This window comes from Somniosus microcephalus, chromosome 11 (assembly GCF_052327205.1).
Source record: "Somniosus microcephalus isolate GS21.2 chromosome 11, FLI_Smic_1.0, whole genome shotgun sequence".
Taxonomy (NCBI): Eukaryota; Metazoa; Chordata; class Chondrichthyes; order Squaliformes; family Somniosidae; genus Somniosus; species Somniosus microcephalus.
The window spans coordinates 194,741,356-194,764,104 of record NC_140997.1 but is presented as its reverse complement, the minus strand read 5'-3'; the positions used below and the strand labels follow the sequence as shown (position 1 = coordinate 194,764,104).

Here is a 22,749-nt window from a genome sequence, read left to right as displayed (position 1 = left end):
CCCCTGCCTGTTTTGGGGGCATGTGTTGTGCGCCCATTTAAAGGCCGGCTTGAAAATTGAATCAGGCGTCAGAGGGGTGCCCAAGGTGCTCATTCAAATGTCCTCTGTTGCCCATTTTTCAGGTGAGAAACGGCTGGCCGGCAGTTGAAAATCTCCCCCCTCCTCTTGAAAGTAGGAAATGGATGCATAAATTTGGAGCTCATCCCCATTTCACAGACTCGTATAGCACGTATTGAAAAAGGTGAAGCAGGCCATATAGTTCGAACTGAACCTGAACTCGAAACACTGCTTGAGGAAATGAACAGATCATAGATGATTTTCACTGCTTTTCCACCTGCGTCGTTATTTGGTAGAAATGTCGTCACTGTCTAAGCTTGAATAAGCACAGGAATAAGGCGCTGGCGCAGAGCCACAATAGTAGGAAGCATAACTTGGAGGTGAGCAGCTGAACCCAGCCATGTTTGCTGTGAAGAGACACTTGAGTGGAGGCTCGGCATCGCCCCACATAAAAGGGAGAAGCTGACAGAAGAATCACCTCTTGGTCGCTGTAACAACCTCTTGGCTGACTCAGAGCAGTGTAGGTGGAGATCTGACAAGCAGCTTGCTTGCCCACATGCCCTTTCGACAACAAATGCTTTGTGACTCATGGAGGGCAAGGAACTGGTGGGAACAGTAGGAGGGCTCCAATTCTGAAAAGTTACCAAAAAATAATGACAGGAACCGTGTTTTCACAAAGTTCTTTTTAATATAGGTCCACCTGCAGCACTAGTAACCAAGAGGCCAATTTTCGTACGCCTGCTCATGCTGAAAAACAGGGTGGTAAGCGGGGAAAAGAAATCCCGCACACTGACTGCCCAAGATCCACCCAACTCGATTTTCCAGCGGGCCTCAAAATCGCAGCCAACACTCCTGCCCTAAACAGGCAGGAATCTTACTCCAATATTTAAATCGGGGTTCTACAATGGGTGTGATTTCCATGGACTAATAGGCTGGGGTCACACCACGGGTAACTTGCCCATTGAACCCTGGTGCGGAGTGACCTAACCAGTGGTCCTGCTGCAGCCCACATCATAAACAGCTGAAATGTTTTTATTTCAATTTTGTGGGGCCAGGAGGAGTAGGAGTGGGTGAGCCTCACATGGGCTGTATTCCTTGCAGGGATTTATTCCTGTTGTATAAGTTCTTAAACAGTGCTCTTTATCCAATGGTATGCTCCTATTTTTACATTAAACAAACCTAACTAAATAAAGATAGCAAATGGAATATTGGAATTTATACCCAATTAGGTTGGTAATCAGTTTTATTCCAGGAAATTTATTGAAATGACAATTTAAAAGATTTTAAATTTGCACAATGTGAGAAATCCCACAAGCTGACCCAGTATAGGCACACATGATACAAGACGTCATACAAATACATAGAAACTGAACCAGATTGCTCCCGGGCTGAATATTTTGTTACTGAGCTGCATTCAACTTGACTGAGAGATTTATCTGTACAAGCATTCAAGAATAGTTCTGCCTTGGAGCATCTTTGATTAGAGGACATACACAGGCAAAGTGCTCAGCAACATTGAGGCGGCCCATATTTCAAACAAGACTTGCATCTCCCGATGGAAAGACTTATGTAGCTAGGCTTCTTGCATGGTTTAAAATCTTACATAGATCTTACATATGTTGCCATATTACATCAGACAGAAGATCCAAGCCCCTAAACACACACATGGTCAATGGGACATTTTTTGCAAAGGAAGTGATATCATCTGTAACAGACCACAATGGCCACTTCTGTTTTGTTCGGGACTGGATTCCATCAATCAAGCCAGTGAATTGCGAGCCCAGAGTACTACATACTGCTCACATTACTTGTACTTTTATTAGCTTGGTAGACGTCTGCTGTTTTTGTGTGAAAAGGTTTTTTCTTAAATTTAAATACTAAACATCTACGGTGTTCAGTTTAATGGTAGGAGAGCGCAAACATATTACGGCTTGCAATCATGAGGGAGTGCTGGGATATTAGTTCTTATTTATACATCACAGATAATGATCTAACTAGCTGGCAGGCCCATCATTTATAGAAATGAGACATAACCAAACAAAAAATATTGATCCCTACAAGCAAGGGCAGGAGTGATGAGCTGCTGCTCTGTGACTGCTCAGTGGGAAGGGATGACTCTTACCCCTGCCTTAAAGCAATCACCTGCACTCCACTCAGTGTCTCCCAACAGTAGTATAACTGGGAGAAAGAATTCTGTGGAATGGGAATCAGGGAAAATATCACTAGTTCAAAAGAGTGAAAATTTAAAACAACCAGTTCAGTTATGCCTAGTGCTCTAGAAGTTGAAACAACGTGAAGATGTAAATATCGTACACTAGTTATCTGGGCGGGGTGGGGGTTGCATAGTAGACATTACACAGGAGTAGAGTAAAGAGTCAACACCCACGTTGTTTGATTAAACATCAAATCTAATGTGGTCATGTTCCCTTTAAATCTGCTGGCTGAAAACGTGTCATGAATGACGTCTCCAGACCCGCTCCATCTAATTAGGCTGGGTAACATGCCGGGGCTTAATATGCCCCATTAAATAAGTTCATTTTCAGTAGTGGGATGGAGCCAGCAGCAGGGTCGCGACCCGCCATGGACATCGCCCAGGTAGGCAAAATTCCGGCCACAGTGTTTATAGCACCACCCAAATAATTTATGGCAGGCTTTGGTGTCCAGAGAATGCTAGGACTGTATGCATTTCACAGTAGGGATGGAGTGCAAACCCTTGAAAAATGTTACGTTCCCTTTTAATGACCACGTCGATAGAATAAGTGGTTTTAAAGAAGAAGTGAATCTCTATGTGTAATATTTCTTGGCTGCCAGTCCCAAACTGTCACTTTTTTAGATATAGTTCATACATTTATTGCAGATGCCTTTCGGATTTCATTCAGGTTTCACTTCTATTTAAGGAACTTGCTTTGGTAAAGTAGGTTATTAAAGTTGATACAGTAACTCTGGAAATGGATGCATAGCACACTGTTCATCCTCATAACCGTAGGTACTGATCAGTTCCAAAGGCTAACATTGCAGAAAGTCCTGATGCCCACATTTCAACTAAGAGACAGAGTCCCAGTTTTCAAAAAGCCTCATTAAAATTATTCAAACTGAATGAAGAGAAAGAAATGATCTACTGCAATAAGGCAGAATCTAGTGATTGAATAAAAAAATTGAACAATAATTCTTTCATCTATACCTTTACATTTGAAAAAATGGATTAATGTGCTTTTTGGTTTCTCCATTATCTTCTTACTTCACTGTTTATAATATACATAAGACAAGTTAATAATCCAGATCCCACTAACTTTAAACATTTCCATTAGTCACTTGATCCATATAATTGAAAATTGAAATCAATAAAAGTCCACTTAACTTTAGTGATAACAATTCAAAGTCCAGGATTAAAAAGAAAATTCAGTATAACCTTAAGGGATAAAAATAAAATCACAAGGGTGAGATAATCTCACTTAGACCTTCATAAACAGTGGAGCTCCTTTCACCTATTTACCAACACAAATCTATATTTAGGTTTGAACAACTGCAATCAGGATAGCATTAAAATAGACTGCCCCACTAATCTTCATTTTTAAAACAAGATCTTACAACAGTGCAGCATTCTGGGAATGAAATGAAAAAAAATCAATAAAGTTTTCAGTGAAATTGAAAATAAATTATATTAAAGTTAATGTGATAACAAGCAGAATTTAGTGCCGTTCTGAGAGGATCTGAGGACATGATCAGATCCCAGGGCACTTTTTTTTATTGGTTATCTTATAGAAAATACTTCAAAAAGCAAAATACTAATCAATCATTAACATGGTTCTTACAAATTCAGTCAAATAAAACAAAACAGGAATCAAATTCAAACACAAGATTACAAACAATTGGAATTAGTGACTTAATGATGAAAGAGCTGAATAAATTAAACTCCGTTTGTTGCTAAAAGCTGCATAACTTTTATGGGTAATGATGCTGCTTCTCTCCCAAGGTGAACTTCACGTCAAAAGCAATCATCATATTCAGCTTCTTGTCGTAAAAACACGAGACAGAAAGCCTTCTGCAATCCTCTCTTCTTAAGGCGCATTCCATGTAATGAAGTCACTTGTCTAGACTTCACTTTCTTATGGTTTATTTTATGTCCTCTGCTCTACCATTGGGGGCAGGGTCTTTAAACATCTTGCCCCACATCTGAAATTCTCACTCTAAACCTCCCACTTTGCTACACCACCCCCACCTTGAAAAGCCATTTCATTTCTCGCCTACCCTTACTCGTGTATGACCCTAAAACTGAAGTGCAATGGGATATTTTGCTACATTAAAGGAGCTATAGAAATGCAAGTTGATGTTTAAACCATAGAACATTCTTTTCTTTTGTGTGTGGGGCAGGGGGGAGAAAAGAGGGAAGATGAGACAAAACATATTTTTAATCCATTTATAAATTGCATTCAGCGATATTCCAATATCATGTTGATATGAAGGAGTCTCTGTTACGTGAGAATGAAGGTTGCATTAATGCATCTTTAATACCAATTTGCTTTGTGCTCAGACAGGCTCCAGATGATTAGGAGTAAATGCATTCAGGTAGGAGTGAATTAAATGCAGAATGAGTGACAGTAAGAACTCCACAACATGTTCATGAATAACTACTGACATTCCAATGTTCAATGGCATGTGAGCAGGACATGTGGATGTGCATGTGTCAGAATCATTTTCTTTGCTCTTCATAAAGGAGGTGCCAATTAGATTCTCTAATGCTGGTGGTCCCTCTCTAGATCCAAATCCTTCTGGTATTACTGCCAGTAGTCTAAACATTGCCAAATAATCCCAGCCCAAGTGGCACAGTGCTGATACAACATACAGTCTGAAGAAGGCACAGAGATACTCTTCAGTGTTGTAGCTCCAGAGTGTTAGGCGAACCATTAGTATTGATCATGTGCCACATTTAGAGTCGGCAGCTGTGATGGGTAAACAGAACTACAGCAAGAGCCAAGCAGGTGCCTGCTTTGGCTCCGAGGCCAACTATGCAGCCACCTTGGAGCCAATCCCAATTAGAGTTGAAGTTCAAATACATTTTATGATGTGAGAATCATGATCAAAGCTAAATTTGATTGATATCTGTTTGCTACGTGTGACTGGTTACTCTCACGAGAAAGAACTAGATTGGTGGACATGCAGAGAAAGGGAGGGGCATCTGGATGATTAGCACAAATTAGGTGAATGGCTCTGACTTTAAAGAGGAACTGGTTCCTGGGGCTGCATTCAACTGTCTTGGGGCCAAATCAGTATCCGCTGGGCTTTGAAGCGATTGATTAGCTAAAATTTGTTCCGTGAAACTGTTTTTCCAGCCTCAGTAGCAGCTTTCATGAAGCTTTTTCCTCTAGGATTTGATTCCAGTCAAAGTTCCCTCCATTATTTACCTGCCGGTGGACAAGGCTATAGTGTTCTCCTGCAGCACAAATATTTTAGTCCAACCGGAAATTAAAATTGTACAAAATGTGTATATTTTGAAAAGCAAACTTTTGGCAAATTGGTCTGTGCTGAGTTAGGTTTCTCAGTCAGGGTGGTAGTAGGGATGCTACAACTGGTCTCAGTTCCTCTGGGAAGGAGGGGGAAAACAACAGCCAATATTGCCATTTCTGATCAGTGACTCCTCCAGGAACATGCACTATGTGCTGACATTGCGTGATAGATTGGATTGAAATTGGTGGTGATGCCACCTTTTATATTGCTCTGGTGTTGCTACTTGCCAATAAGGCAACCAGTGGCAACCAATAGCTAAATGTGCCAATATTTTTTTTTTTTAAAGACAGATGGTATGGAAGACCTGGGTCTTCCTACCATTGCTGATCTTCCTAGGGGCCAGTAAATGAGCTCTTCAACAGCAATACCACAACCGTGGTAGCGGCATCATGATTCATCATGACATCATTGTGAATACATGTGGGGTGATTCCCTGCAGTGGCACAGTGATGACCCTTGTGACTCAAGCAATTATACCAGTGCCTTGCGCATGCGCACTGGACAAACCATCAGAGTTGATCTGCACATGCGCACAATACAAAGATCCATTTTGCATCTGGTTTACTGGGAGACTGGCTGAACTATTAAGGCATAAAAACAGGAGAGCGGTACACTTAGGTTGTTTTTTCAAGATCCAGTTCGCAATATAAAAAACAGCTACTGTCTAGGCTCACACGTGAGGATTGGCCACTTGGGAGAGAACTGGAGGGCGACTGTTGTCTGTTGAAACTACACCTCAGTGTGAGCTCCCATCTTTAGGAGTGAAGGGGAGAAAAAGAGAACTAAGTACTCAATGTGGATGAATGGCGGTGACACTGGTCATTTTTAAGAAAATGTGGATACATTCTTGCCCGTACATTTTAAAAGGAAGATCGGGTCACACGGAACAGATAGGAAAGCAAGGTTTTAAATTGTACGGATACCATTAAATTTAGACAAATATCATTTTATCATATAAAATATCCCGTATTTCATTGACTGTATCTAATGTCTCAGTGGAAGGTAGATCAGTGATCCGAAAGATTAAGTAAATGTACACTGCTTTGAAAAAAAAAACAGCACTGAGCTCTTCAAGTGAAATATCAGAGTTTTTCCAGTTTGGATCAAACAATGCTTATTCATCATTAGCTCATGAAACTGGCTGATGGTGGGCCTGTAAAACGTCTTTGAAAAGTAATCTGTACTTACTTGGGCCAATTTTCCTTTTATCTCACTGAAAAGCAAAGACCTGTGTGTGTTGGTGTTCTGGCATACCCGATGGTATGCACTGCTGGCTGCCTGAGACTTGAGCTGCCATCTCAGGCAGCTAGCTACCAGCTCCGACAGTGGCCTCCAGGCTTTTTTTTTGTGAAACCTCAGCTGTGTTCAGCTGCAGATCTCACGCTATTCCCTGTGGAATGCTAATTTGCATCAGCTTGAGTTATACATCAGGTTACTCAAAGCGTTTCAGCTGCTCACATTCTAACTTTCTGAAGGTAGTCGCGGCTTTTCTTAAAAAGCAAATCACATTTTCCAGGATAAAAAGTTGCCGTTAAACAAAGCTGGCAGCCGTCTCAGGAATTTCTATTCCTACGGTTGCTAATTGAAGCTCTTAAACTACTTACTTTTAACTAGCGTAACTTGTACAACACTGTAATACTTTTGTACTTTTTTTTTTAAAGGGTCAGACAAAATTTTAAAAACATTTTATTTGCTTAAGTATTCAGCATGTCACTTCCAGTCATTACAAATCATAGCATAAAGTATCAGTCTTAAGATTAGACGATTATTAACAGATTCTTAAAATTCTTTTAGAATATAGGGCCCCGAAAATCCATGGCCATTTCAGTGTACTCCTGTGATAACTTTAGCGGGGGTTTGCTGGAACAGCCGGAAACTTGCCCAGGAATTACACATGTCTGAATTCCGGCCTTCCTCCTCTTTGGCCTGCTAAGAGCAGAGTCGCCACCCACTCCAATCATGGCCATTGTTGTAAGGGGGTGGGAAAAGGGCTGGGACTCCGAATTTGGCATTCCCGTGCCCCAGGCCTTCAGAGGGACTGAGATCAAAGCCTGGACCACTGAAGAGAAGGCAACGTTTTTAAGATGTATTTTTTAATGTGACCCTTTTCTTAAGGGGACCTCGGAGGGCACCATTAAGATTTTGTTTAGTGGGGAACCCAGCACCACACCCAGACGGGCAGCCTTCTCGGGCCTTTCCAGTGCAGTAGGTTCGCTCCTAGTGTCATGGGATTCAAAGTAGGGAACCTCCCCCTGACGCTGGGAAGTCCACCAGGGTCAGTGGCAGAGGTTTCTGGTCGGCACAATCCAGGCATAATTTCTGGCATTGATGGCCTGCTGATTTTCGGGGTCCAAATCTTTAACAGGTTGATGGTTGGTCAGTGTTAGGAACAACGGTGTAAGGTCCTCTTTTGTTACTGGGCCACACTGCAGCTGGGAAATAGAATTTAAAAACTGGGCCACTTCAGTAAAACTAAATAAAAATGAACTCAAAAATAATACATATCAAACTTGTACTTAAAGACAAAGTTTGATAGGGTGGTAAATACAATGGGGACCAACAAACAAAGGTTTGATGCTTGATTAAGTTAAGCTAGTGATCTCAGCTGTTGGTGTGGGGTGGCACTGAGTGGGAGCCAGGCACCTCCCTGTAAGTAGAAGGGAATATATCTGAGGGAAAAGTTAATCTTTTGCATTGTCGCATGCCTCCAAGCTGTTGGCTCATGACATACTTTTAGGAAGGTCAGGGAACAGGTTATAGGCCGAAGGTGGTGCATGGCTCAGGGCACTGGAGAGAAAACTTTGACAATCTCACATTAAAACCATCTCGCATCTCACCATCAGGACATGTTTTAAAAATCAGTTACAAAGAACTATGGTTAACATTAAAATCATTTTGTTTTATTCTGTCCATTACAGTCAATATTTGCTGTTTCAGTACAGTCTGCTCGCTCAGGTGGACGTAAAAGATGCCATGGCACTATTTCGAAGAAGAGCAGGGGAGTTATCCCCAGTGTCCTGGCCAATAGTTATCCCTCAACCAACATAACAAAAACAGATTATCTAGTCATCATCACATTGCTGTTTGTGGGAGCTTGCTGTGTGCAAATTGGCTGCCGCGTTTTCTACATTACAACAGTGACTCCACTTCAAAAGTACGTCATTGGCTGTAAAGCGCTTTGAGACGTCCGGTGGTCGTGAAAGGCGCTATATAAATGCAAGTCTTTTTTCTTGTTTCTTTAGAATTTTTCACAGTGAGTGCTGATAATGTCACCGGGGTATTGGTCAGAAGGGTGACTGAGCCTGACAGTGTGAAAAAGCTGAATTAATATATATATATACAACTGAATCATCCCAGACCTTATGACAATATCTCTAAACGTTAATTCAGCTGTTGGCTCTTTCAAATCAATATCCCTGATGATGTCATCACCATTCACTGTTTAAACAGAAACATTCAAAAATTCAGAAGTATGACAAAATAATTTTATTGCTAATCAGAATTCATCATAGTTGATTCGTTTTAAAAAACCCTCTAAGTGGAAGCTAGTTTTAGCAAGATAATTTTTCAGGGACTAGCATCCATTGCACTTACTTTATATAAGCTCAATCAACTTGCATTATTGCATGCTTCTAATATCCCCGACCTGCCCAATGTTTTTCCATCTGCACTCTTTTCCTCTATTAACTATCACTGCTTTCACATTCCTGCAACAAGTGATTTTGTGAATCATAGAGTCATAGAGTTATACAGCACGGATAGAGGCCCTTCGGCCCATCGTGTCTGCGCCGGCCATCACGCCCTGTCTAATCTACTCCCATATTCCAGCACTTGGTCCGTAGCCTTGTATGCTATGGCATTTCAAGTGCTCATCCAAATGCTTCTTGAATGTTGTGAGGGTTCCAGCCTCCACAACCCTTTCGGGCAGTGAGTTCCAGACTCCAACCACCCTCTGGGTGAAAAAGTTCTTTCTCAAATCCCCTCTAAACCTCCCGCCCTTTACCTTGAATCTATGCCCCCTAGTTATTGACCCTTCTACTAAGGGAAAAAGCTCCTTAGTATCCATCCTATCTATGCCCCTCATAATTTTGTACACCTCAATCATGTCCCCCCTCAGCCTCCTCTGCTCCAAGGAAAACAAACCCAATCTGCCCAGTCTCTCTTCATAGCTGAAGCGTTCCAGCCCCGGTAGCATCCTGGTGAATCTCCTCTGCACCCTCTCCAAAGCTATCACATCCTTCCTGTAGTGTGGCGACCAGAACTGCACACAGTATTCCAGCTGTGGCCTAACCAGTGTTTTATACAGCTCCATCATAACCTCCTTGCTCTTATATTCTATGCCTCGGCTAATGAAGGCAAGTATCCCATATGCCTTTTTTACCACCTTATCCACCTGTTCCGCCGCCTTCAGGGATCTGTGTACTTGCACACCCAGATCCCTCTGACCCTCCGTCTTGCCTAGGGTCTTACCATTCATTGTGTATTCCCTTGCCTTGTTAGTCCCCCCAAAGTGCATCACCTCGCACTTTTCCGGGTTAAATTCCATTTGCCACTGTTCCGCCCATCTGACCAACCCATCGATATCATCCTGCAGACTGAGACTACCCTCCTCGCTATTTACCACCCTACCAATTTTTGTATCATCCGCGAACTTACTGATCATACCTTTTACATTCATATCCAAGTCATTAATATAGACCACAAACAGCAAGGGACCCAGCACCGATCCCTGTGGTACCCCACTGGCCACAGGCTTCCAGTCACAAAAACAACCTTCGACCATCACCCTCTGCCTTCTGCCACTAAGCCAGTTTTTTATCCAACGTGCCAAGGCATCCTGGATTCCATGGGCTCTTACCTTCTTGACCAGTCTCCTGTGCGGGACTTTATCGAAGGCCTTACTGAAATCCATGTATACCACATCCACTGCGTTGCCCTCATCCACACACCTAGTCACCCCCTCAAAAAATTCAATCAAATTAGTCAGACATGATCTTCCCTTGACAAAGCCATGTTGACTATCCCTGATTAATCCTTGCCTCTCTAAGTGGACAAATGTAAGAAGTCACACAACACCAGGTTATAGTCCAACAGCTTTATTTGAAATCACAAGCTTTCGGAGCGCTGCTCCTTCTTCAGGTGAAGTGGAGAAATGCATAAAGACACAGCTTATATAGTCAGAGAATCGTGTCAGATGTTTACAGGTAACCTTTCCAACTGCCATTTATCACACCTCGGCAGAGAGATAATCACAGCAGTCAAAGGTGTGAATGGTGTCCAAACAGGTCAGTCAGGGAAACATTACATCAAAGAACAATGAGGTGGGGTCACAAGGGGTCAAATATTGCAGATGCTGGGGTCTGTATGAAAAACAAAAAAAGACAAAAAACATTTTTTTTGGCTGGAAATCACAGCAGGTCCGGCCGCATCTGTGTAGAGAGAACAAGCCAATGTCGACTCGAGTCTGGATGACCCTGCATCAGGTGGGGTTACATGTAGCGTGACATGAACCCAAGATCTCGGTTGAGGCCGTCCTCATGGGTGCGGAACTTGGCTATCAGTTTCTGCTCGACGATTTTGCGTTGTCGTGTGTCTCGAAGGCCACCTTGGAGAATGCTTACCCGAAGATCGGAGGCTGAATGTCCTTGACTGCTGAAGTGTTCCCCGACTGGGAGGGAACACTCCTGCCTGGTGATTGTTGCGCGGTGTCCGTTCATCCGTTGTCGCAGTGTCTGCATGGTCTCGCCGATGTACCATGCTCCGGGGCATCCTTTCCTGCAACGTATGAGGTAGACAACGTTGGCCGAGTCACATGAGTATGTACCATGTACCTGGTGGGTGGTGTCCTCACGTGTGATGATGGTATCTGTGTTGATGATCTGGCATGTCTTGCAGAGGTTGCTGTGGCAGGGTTGTGTGGTGTCGTGGTCGCTGTTCTCCTGAAAGCTGGGTAATTTGCTGCGAACGATGGTCTGTTTGAGGTTAGGCAGCTGTTTGAAAGCGAGTAGTGGAGGCGTGGGGATGGCCTTAGCGAGGTGTTCGTCGTCATCGATGACGAACACCTCGCTAAGTGGAGGTGGAGACTGATTTTGTCCCTCAGAATTTTTTCCAATAATTTTCCCACCACTGATGTTAGGCTCACTGGCCTGTAGTTCCCCGGTTTTTCCCTACTCCCCTTCTTGAATAATGGAACTACATTAGCGGTTCTCCAGTCCTCTGGCACATCCCCTGTGGCCAGAGAGGTTCTGAATATGTGTGTTAGAGCCCCCGCAATCTCTTCCTTTGCCTCACACAGCAGCCTGGGATACATTTCGTCCGGGCCTGGGGATTTATCCATTTTTAGGCCTGCTAAAACCGCCAATACCTCCTCCCTCTCGATGTTAATGTGTTCGAGCATATCACAGTCCCCCCGCCCTATTTCTATGTCTACATCGTCCCTCTCCATAGTGAAAACAGATGCAAAAAATTCATTTAGAACCCCTCCTACATCTTCCGGCTCCACACACAGATTGCCACTTTTGTCCCTAATGGGCCCTATTTTTTCCCTAGTTATCCTCTTACCCTTAATATACTTATAAAACATCTTCGGATTTTCCTTTATTTTGCTCAACAGTGTTATTTCATGGCCCCTCCTTGATCTCCTAATTTCTTTTTTAGTATCCCCCTGCACTTTTTGTACTCCTCTAGGGCTTCCTCCGTCTTTAGCCTTTTGTATCTGCCAAAAGCCCTCCTTTTTTTTCTAATCCATTCTCGTATATCCCCTGACATCCAAGGTTCCCTGTGGTTTCTGGAACCACCCTTGACCTTTACGGGAACATTGTATGATCTCAATCTCCCTTCTGAAAGCCTCCCATTGCTCCGATGCGGATTTTCCTACAAGTAGCTGATCCCAGTCCATTTTGGCCAGATCCTGCCTTATCCTATTAAAATCGGCCTTCCCCCAATTTAGAACCTTTATTTCCGGCCCATCCCTGTCCTTTTCCATGACCACCTTAAATCTCACCATATTATGGTCACGGTCACCAAAGTGCTCACCTACTAGCACTTCTTCCACTTGGCCGGCCACATTCCCTAGAATTAGGTCCAGTACCGCCCCCTCTCTTGTAGGACTTTCTACATGCTGGCTCAAAAAGCTCTCCTGGAAGCACTTTAAGAATTCTACACCCTCTGTGCCTTTCACACTCTGACTATCCCAGTTAATATTGGGGAAGTTGAAATCCCCCATTATTATTACCCTATTATTTGCACATTTCTCTGAGATTTGCCTACATATCTGTTCCTCTATCTTCCCCTGACTGTTTGGAGGCCTATAGTACACTCCCAGCAAAGTGCTTGCCCCCCTTCTTGTTTTTAAGCTCCACCCATATGGCCTCATTAGAAGATTGGGATAGCTCGTTAGTGGTGTTAACTGAACCTCGCCGTGTGAGAATTAGGCCGGGAGTAAGCAGCAGTACATTATGGGGGAAAAGCATATATTTGGGCAATTGGAACGCAGAGGCATATCAGATGGGAGTAGACGAAAAAATAGCTGGCTTGTGGTAAAGGCCTCAAACCTTTAAACACCCTCTGAATGCAACATTCAAGTTACCTGCCAAGTGATACTGTTATGATGGATCAACGATCTGTCTCGTTTCATTACATGTGGTAGTACGGGGGAATTATGGCCAATAAGATGCACAGTAAAAGGGGGTGGGGGCGGGATGTCACGATTACAATTTTCCTCACTGGGGATTGTGACCAAGATGTTGCTCAGCTGGGGGGAGGGGAGTTTGAGAGATGTGATGAGACTCTCACAGCAGAGCCAGAAGGTTCTGGGTTCAAGGCCCACTCCAGAAACTCGAGCACAAAAATCTAGGTTTACACTCCAGTGCTGTGCTGAGGGAGTGCTGCACTGTCGGGGGTGCCATCTTTCACACAAGAGGCTAAACCGAGGCCCCGTCTGCTCTCTCAGGTGGATGTAAAAGATCCCATGGCACTATTTTGAAGACGAGCAGGGAAATTATCCCCGGTGTCCTGGCCAATATTTATCCCTCAATCAACATCATTAACACAGATTATCTGTCTGCCGCATTTCCTACATTACAACAGTGACTACAGTAAAGCGCTTTGGGATGTCCAGTGGTCGTGAAAGGCACTATATAAACACAAGTCTTTTTTTTCCTTTATGACCTTGCGCTAGCCATCCATGCGAGAACTCTGACCCAATCAGAGCGCACGTTTGCAGAAGACTTGAAAATACTTGGGACTATTTATTGGAAGCTGTGGCTCCATTTGAATCCTCAGAAAATGCTGGTCTCTGCAAGTCATTTGAGCAACTGGCATGCAAAGGAGCGCTTGCCCCCTCCTGTGTTACTGAACTCAGGCACGAGGACATCCCGAATGTCCTTGGGAGTGTTTCGGGATTGTGGTCTCACATACCGTCAGCATCTGATGAAAATTGCAGCCAAGATAAAGACTAGGATCAACAATCCACAAATTAGCAGGGACCAGCTGGGGAGCAGATGACATAAGAACATAAGAAATATAAGCAGGAGTAGGCCATTTGGCTGATCTTCTATCTCAACTCCACTTTACTGCACTATCCCCATAGCCCTTGATTCCCTTAGTATCCAAAAATCTATCGATCTCTGTCTTCAATATACTCAACGACTGAGCCTTCACAGCCTTCTGAGGTAGAGAATTCCAAAGACTCATCACTCAGTGAAGAAATTTCTCCTCATCTCAGTCCTAAATGGCCGACCCCTTATTCTGAGACTGTGACCCCTGGACACCCCAGCCAGGGGAAATATCCTCCCTGCATCTACTCTGTCAAGCCCTGTAAGAATTGTGTATGTTTCAACGAGATCACCTCTCATTCTTCTAAACTCCATGGAATATAGGCCCAGCCTACTCAACCTCTCCTCATAGGACAATCCCCCCATCCCAGGAATCAGTCTGGTGAACCTTCGTTGCACTCCCTCTATGGCAAGTATATCCTTCCTTAGGTAAGGAGACCAAAATGTACAAATACTCCAGGTGTGATCTCACCAGAGCCCTATATAACTGTGGTAAGACATCTTTAGTCTTGTACTTAAATCCTCTTGTAATAAAGGCCAGCATACCTTTTGCTTTCCGAATTGCCTGCTGTACCTGCATGTTAACTTTCAGTGATTCATGTACAAAGACATCCAGGTCCCTCTGAATACCAACATTTCACAGTCTCTCACCATTTAAAAACTCTTTTATATGTTTCCTACCAAAGTGGATAACTTCACATTTCTCCACATGATATTCCATTTGCCATGTTCTTGCCCACTCACTTAGCCTGTCTATATCCCCTTGAAGCCTCTTTGCATCCTCCTCACAACTTACATTCCCACCCAGCTTTGTATCATCAGCAAACTTGGATATATTACATTTGGTCCCCTCATCCAAATCATTGATATAGATTGTGAATAGTTGAGGCCCAAGCACTGATCCTTGCGGTACCTTACTAGTTACAGCCTGCCAACCCGAAAATAACCCGTTTATTCCTATTCTCTGTCCATTAACCAATCCTTAATCCATGCTAGTATATTACCTCCAATCCCATGAGCCCTAATTTTGTTTCATAACCTCTTGTGTGGCACCTTATCGAATGCCTTCTGAAAATCCAAATACACCACATCCACTGGTTCCCCCTTATCTATTCTGTTAGTTACAACCTCAAAAAACTGTAACATATTTGTCAAACGTGATTTCCCTTTCATAAATCCGTGTTGACTCTGCCCAATCTTATTATTTTCTAAGTGCCCTTTTACCACGTCCTTAATAATATTCTAGCATTTTCCCTACTACTGATGTTAGGCTAACTGATCTGTAGTTCCCCGTTTTCTCTCTCTCCCTCCTTTCTTAAATAGTGGGGTTACATTTGCTACCTTCCAATCCGCGGGAACAGATTTAGAATCTATGGAATTTTGGAAAATGAGAACCAATGCATCCATTATTTCTACAGCCACCTCTTTCAAAACCCGAGTATGTAGGCCATCAGGTCCAGGGGATTTATCAGCTTTCAGTCCCATTAATTTCTCCAGTACTTTTTTTTTTACTAATACTAATTTCTTTCAGTTCCTCATTCTCACTAGACCGTTGGTTCTCCACTATTTCCGTGAGGTTTTTTGCGTCTTCTTCCGCGAAGACAGACACAAACTATCTGTTTAATTGCTCTGCCATTTCCTTATTCCCCATTATAATTTCACATGTCTCAGCCTGTAAAGGGCCCACATTTACTTTCGCTAATCTTTTTCTTTTTACATACCTATAGAAGCTTTTACAGTCTGTTTTTATTTCTCTTGCTAGTTTACTCTCACATTCTCTTTTCCGTTTCTTTATCAATTTCTTGGTCCTCCTTTGCTGAATTCTAAAGTCCTCCCAATCCTCAGGCTTACTGCTGTTTTTGGCAACATTATAAGCCTCTTCCTTTGATCTAATACTATCTTTAACCTCTGTTAGCCACGGTTGGACCACGTTTCCTGTGGGGTTTTTGTGCCTTAAAGGAATGTATATTTGTTGTAAATTATGTATTAATTCTTTAAATGTTGGCCATTGCTTGTCTACCATCATACCTTTTAATGTAGTTTCCCAATCTACCTTAGCCAACTCGCCCCTCATACCTATGTAGTTTGCTTTGTTTAGATTTAAGACTGTAGTTTCACATTTAACTTAATCACTTTCAAACTTAATATAAAATTCCATCATATTATGGTCACTCTTCCCTAAGGGCCTTTTACAACAAGGTTATTAATTAACCCTTTCTCATTGCACAATACTAGATCTAAAATAGCCTGTTCCCGAGTTGGTTCCTCAACATACTGATCTAGAAATATCTTGTATACATTCCATGAACTCGTCCTCCACACTATTACTGCAAATTTAGTTTGCCCAGTCTATATGTAGATTAAAGTCCCCTGTGATTACTGTATTACCCTTGTTACATGCGCCTCTAATTTCCTGATTTATACTCTGCCCTACATTACAACTACTGTTTGGGGGCCTATAAACAACTCTCACTAATGTTTTCTGTCCCTTGCTGTTTCTTAGCTCCACCCAAACTGATTATACTGCTTGATTTTCAGAGCTAAGATCCTTTCTCTCTACTGTCTTTATCCCATTCTTTATCAGGGCTACCCCCTCCTCCTTTTCCATTTTGCCGATCTCTTCTAAAAGTTTAGTATTCTGGAATATTTAGTTCCCAACCTTGGCCACTTTGTAACCACGTCTCCATAATGGCTATTAGATCAAACCTATTAATTTCTCTCTCCGCTATTAATTCATCTATTTTGTTGCGAATGCTTCACGCATTCAGATATAGTGCCTTTAGCTTTGACTTTTTTCTATTTTTCCCTGATATCACCAGTCACTGTTGCCCTATTACCTTTGTTACTCTCTCTGTCCCTTCCTGACCCACTCTGCTTATTTTTACCCAAAACTCTGCTCTAGAGCCTTGATATTTTTCTTGCTGCTTTTAAATTTACTCTTTCCTGAATCCTCCCACCCACCCTTCATTAGTTTAAAGCCCTGTCTACTGCCCTAGTTATTCGATTCACCAGGACACTGGTTCCATAAGTGGAGCCTGTCCCAACGGAACAGCTCCCTCTTTCCCCAGTACTGGTGCCAGTGCCCCATGAAGCAAAACCCCAGCCTCCCACACCACTCGTTGAGCCACGCATTTAACCTTCTAATCTGCTTATCCCTATGCCAATTGGCGCATGGCTCAGGTAACAATCCAGAGATTATTACCTTTGAGGTTCTGCTTTTTAATTTGGATCCTAGCTCCTCAAACTCTCTCAGCAGAACCTCATTCCTAGTTCTACCTATGTCGTTGGTGGTTCCTACGTGGACCACGATAACTGGATCCTCCCCCTCCCACTCCAAGTTCGTCTCCAGCCACGAGGAGATGTCTATAACCCTGGCACCGGGCAGGCAACACAAGCTTCGGAACTCCTGGTTGCGGCTGCAGAGAACAGTATCTATCCCTCTGATTATACTGTCCTCTACCACAGCTACATTTCTTTTCACTCCCCCCACTTGAATGGCCTCCTGCTCCATGGTGTCATGGTCAGCTTGCTCACCCATCCTGCAGGCTTTTCCCTCATCCACACAGGCAGCAAGAACCTCATATCTGTTGGATAAGGACAAATGCCAAGGCTCCTCCAGCACTTCACCTGGGGTCCCCTTACCTGCCTGAGTTGCAGTCACACCCTCCTGTCCCTGACCTGTACCATGACCTATATGCACCAGCATATAGGAGTAGAAAAGAGGAATAAGGTGCATCAAAGAGTGAGTATGTTGGATAGTACTAGAGAAGAAAGTAGTACTACAGGCAGAAGTAGTACCACGTTAGAGAGGAGCAGACTAAGAAAGACTACAAAAAATTCAAAAATTAGTTTAGAATGCATGTACGTAAACGCACAAAGTGTGGTGAATAAGGTTGGTGAGCTACAAGCACAATTAGACGTGTGGCAATAAGATGTTGTGGCCATAACGGAAACATGGCTGAAAAACGGTGAGGACTGGACACCTAATATTCAAGGGTACAAGGTGTTCAGAAAAGATAGGGAAGGAAAAAAGGGAGGTTGTGTGGCAGTGCTGATTAAGGAAGACATTGTAGCGTTGGAAAGGGAGGATGTTCTTGAGGGGACAAGGACAGAATCCATTTGGTTAGAGTTGAGGAGCAAAAAGGGTATGATCACACTATTGGGGGTATTCTATAGGCCTCCAAATAGTGAGAGGGAGGTAGAGGAGCAAATCTGCAGGGAAATCGCAGAGATATGCAAGAGCTATAGAGTGGTGATATTGGGGGACTTTAATTACCCAAATATCGATTGGGATAATGCTAGGGTAAAGGGAAAGGAGGAGTAGGAATTTCTGAAATGTGTTCAGGAGAATTTTCTTGACCAGTATGTTCTTAGCCCAACTAGGAAGGCATTGCTGGATCTGGTGCTGGGGAATGAGGTGGGCCAGGTCGACCAAGTGTCTGTGGGAGAACACTTGGGTACGAGTGATCATCGTATCATAAGATTTGGATTAGTAATGGAGAGGAGCAAGGAACAATCTAGAGTGGAACTTCTAAACTGGAATAGGGCTAACTTCAATGGGATGCGAAAGGATCTAGCCAGGGTAAAATGGAACCAAAGGCTGACAGGGAAAACTGTAACGGAACAATGGGTGATCTTTAAGGAGAAGATGTTCCAAGTACAGGCTAGGTACATTCCAACAAGAGGGAAGGGTAAGGGAACCAAAGCAAGGGCTCCTTGGATGATGAGAGAGATAGAGAAGATGATGAAACAAAAAAGAGGGTGTATGATGCATGTCAGGTGAATTCTTCAAAGGACAACCAGACCAAAAAGTTGAGAGGGGATGTGAAGATGAAAATAAGATTGGCAAAGAGAGAATATGAGAGTAGAATGGCGGTTAGCATAAAAGGGAACCCAAAAATCTTCTACCGGCATGTAAACAGTAAGCAGGTAGTAAGAGGCGGGGTGGGGCCTATTAGAGACAAAGGTGGTGATATCTGCTTAGAGGCGCAGGGCAAGGCTAGAATACTCAACGAGTACTTTGTAACGGTGTTTATTAAGGAGGTGGATGCTGACAAAATATCAGTAGCAGTGGAAAAGGTAGACGCAATGGAATGGTGAAAATTGATAGACAGGATGTACTAGAAAGGCTGGGTATGCTTAGAGTGGACAGGTCGCCTGGTCCAGATGGCTTGCATCCCAGGTTGCTAAGGGAATTGGGGGAGGAGATAACGGAAGGGCTTGCCATAATTTTCCAATCTTCCCTAGATGCGGGGGAGATGCCTGTGGATTGGAAAGTGGCAAATGCGACACTATTGTTCAAGGGTGTAAGGCCAATCCTAGTAACGACAGGCTGGTCAGTTTAACATCAGTGGTGGGTAAAGTTTTAGAAACAATAACCAAGAAAAAAATGAACGGACACTTGGAGAGCTTTAAGCTAATTAAGGAGAGCCAATACGAATTTGTAAATGGCAGATCGTGTTTGAATAATCTAATTGAATTTTTTGATGAAGTAACAGAGAGGATTGATGAAGGGAATGCAATGGATGTTGTCTACATGGATTTTAGGAAGGCGTTTGACAAAGTACCACATAGAAGGCTAGTTAACAAAATTGAGGCTCATGGAATAGGTAGGTCAATGGCAGCTTGGATAAGGAATTGGCTTAAGGAGAGAAAACAGTGAGTTGCAGTAAATGGCTGTTTTTCAGACTGGAGGATGGTAGACAGTGGTGTTCCCCAAGGGTCAGTGCTGGAGCCACTGCTTTTTTTGATACATATAAATGACCTGGATATTGGAATACAGAGTAGAATTTCTAAATTTGCTGATGACACCAAACTTGGGGGTGTGGCAAACAGTGAGGATGATACCAATCGACTGCAACAGGACATAGAAAGGCTAGCAGAATGGGCAGACAAGTGGCAGATGGAATTTAATACAGAGAAGTGTGAGGTGATGCATTTTGGCAGAAGGAACAGGGAGAGGCAATATACACTTAATGGCACAGTTTTAAAGAGTGTGTAGGGACAGAGGGACCTGGGAGTTAATGTGCATAGGTCCCTGAAGGTGGCAGGACATATTGAGAGAGTGGTTAACAAAGCATATGGGATCTTGGGCTTCATAAATAGAGGTATTGAGTACAAAAGTAGAAAAGTTATGCTGAACCATTATAAAGCGCTGGTTAGGCCACAACTGGAGTATTGCGTCCAGTTCTGGTCACCACACTTTAGGAAGGATGTGAATGCACTTGAGAGAGTGCAGAGGAAATTTACCGGAATGGTTCCGGGGATGGGGGATCTTAGCTACAAGGACAGGTTGGAGAAGCTGGATTTGTTTTCATTAGAGCAAAGGAGGTTGAGGGGTGATTTGATAGAGGTGTACAAGATTATGATGGGTTTGAATAGGCTGGACGGGGAAAAGCTATTCCCACTAATTGATGGTACAAGGACTAGGGGACACAGATTTAAGGTTTTGGGCAAGAGATACAGGGGGGATGTGAGGAAAAACGTTTTCACGCAGTGAGTGGTGAGGACCCGGAACTCGCTGCCAACGGAAGTGGTGGAAGTGGAGACAGTCAATGTTTTCAAGGGAAGACTGGCTAGGCACTTGAGGGACATAAACTTGCAGGGCTACGGGGATAGAGTGGAGGAATGGGACTGACTGGATTGCTCTACAGAGAGCCGGCACGGACTCGATGGCCCAAATGGCCTCCTTCTGTGCCCAATGACTCTATGGGCAGGATTTTCATTGGGCCATGGAGGCGGGATTGGAGGCGTGTGGGAGGTTAAAATCACGAAATTGGGGGGCACGAACCCATCCCACCCCCAACCCGCCTCCATGCCTGTTTCAAAGGAGGTGGATACCCGACCTGTGCTGGGAGCCGCCTCCCCAAGGTGGGAAGGGGATTAGTGCCAATTAACTGCCTGTTAACAGGTAGTTAACAGGCAGTTTTTAGCCTAATCCCTATTTTTATTCCTGCAGTGTGGGATTCCCGACAGCTCCAAACCACGCCAAGTTAGCGAGGCGGACCGTCGGGCTGAAGGGCTTGGAGGGTTCGAGATGTCAGTGTTCAGGTGAGTGATGGGTGCATGAGTGCAGAGGTAAGTGTGTTTGGTATGTGTAAAGTGCTTAAAGAAGTTTAATTACCTTTACAGCCTTCCTTCCTTCAGGTCTCGGGAGTCCCTCATCTCACCGGCACAGAAAGCAGAATGGCCGAGAGCTGTCAAAAGTTGCAGCATTCAGCTTTCTGTTCTGGAGAGATCTCTAAATCAGCCTGAGAGGAAGGAATTAACTTAGTGTACAGATTGTCAGTGTTTGACAGCTTCAAAGAGCTGTCAAATGCTGATATTTCATCTGTCAAAAGCTCTTGACAGATGAAACGTCAATCTGTTGCTGGGTGGCCCTTAATTGGCCTGCTGAGCCCGCTGGGCGGGCTCAACAAGGTCAATCAAGTGAAAATCGCGTGGGTTGGCCACAACTCGATGGAGGCGGAACTACAACCCCAAAAGTTGTAGTCCCGCCTCCTACACGCCTCCAGTATCAAAATCCAGCCCTATGACTCTAAGGGGTGTGACTGCCTCCTGGATCAAAGGGGGCGATTTTGCCAGCCCTGGGGAGGCAGGTTTGGAGGCGGGAATGCCGGGAAAATGGCAGAATCTGGGGGCGGGTACCCATCCCACCTTCGTGCCATCTTCCCAGGAGGTGGGTAACCGACCCACGCCGGGTCCCATCTCCTGGAGGTGGGAAGGGGATTACAGCCACTTAACTGCCTGTTAACAGATAGTTTACAGGCAGTTAAGAGAATTATCCCCATTTTTTCCAACAGAGGTGCGGGTTTTCCGACGTCGGGAAACCCCACCAGGGTCAGTGAGGCGAGCAGTGGGTCTGCGGGGTGAGAGGAGTCCAAAAGTGCGCTGTGGAGGTAAGTGATGGGTGCAAGTGTGGAGAGGTAAGTATGTGAGGCGAGTGAAAAATGTTAGAAAAAGTTTACTTACCTTTGTTTCTTCCTGCAGGCTTCAATCGTTGGGGATCCGAAGGCTCCAGCATTTCCACGGCAGAGATGACAGAACGGCTGCTCTATTCTCCGATACAACAGCCATCTGATTTCTGCTCAGGAAATAGGTTTGGTGAGCCTTGAGTACAAGAACTCACCAAACAACAGAGAATGTCAGTTTTTGGCAGCTTCTCAAAGCTGTCAAACGATGACAATTCATGTGTCAAAATTTTGACAGATGAAACATCATACGCTGACGTTCTCGGTCACCGGCTTTCTCTTAATTGGCCTGCTAAGCCCACTGGGCGGGCTTAACAAGGTCAATCAAGGGAAAATAGCGTGGGTTGGCCAGATGCTGATGGAGGCGGGACTGAAACCCGACAAGCAGCAGTCCCACCTTCAACACGCCCCCATTGGCAAAATCACCCCCAAAGTGTCCAGGTAACTCTCCCTGATGCCCCGCAATGTCTGCACCTCAGACTCCAGCTCAACAATCCTGAGCTGAAGTTCCTCAAGATGCCTTCACTTACTGCAAACGTGGTTGTCCGGGATCACGCTGCTTTCCACAAACTCCCACATGTTGCAGTTGAGGCACACCACCTGCACTGCCATCCCTATATGACCTTGTTCTATTTAATCACATTTGTATTTAAGTAACTTAG

The 22,749-nt window shown here is 44.0% G+C and overlaps 1 protein-coding gene across 3 annotated transcripts in view; it reads right to left on the bottom strand.

Annotated features, from left to right (window-relative positions):
* arhgef3 (Rho guanine nucleotide exchange factor (GEF) 3) overlaps positions 1-22,749 on the bottom strand; it is a 407,720-nt gene that overhangs the window by 71,362 nt on the left and 313,609 nt on the right. The gene's annotated exons all lie outside the window — the stretch shown is intronic.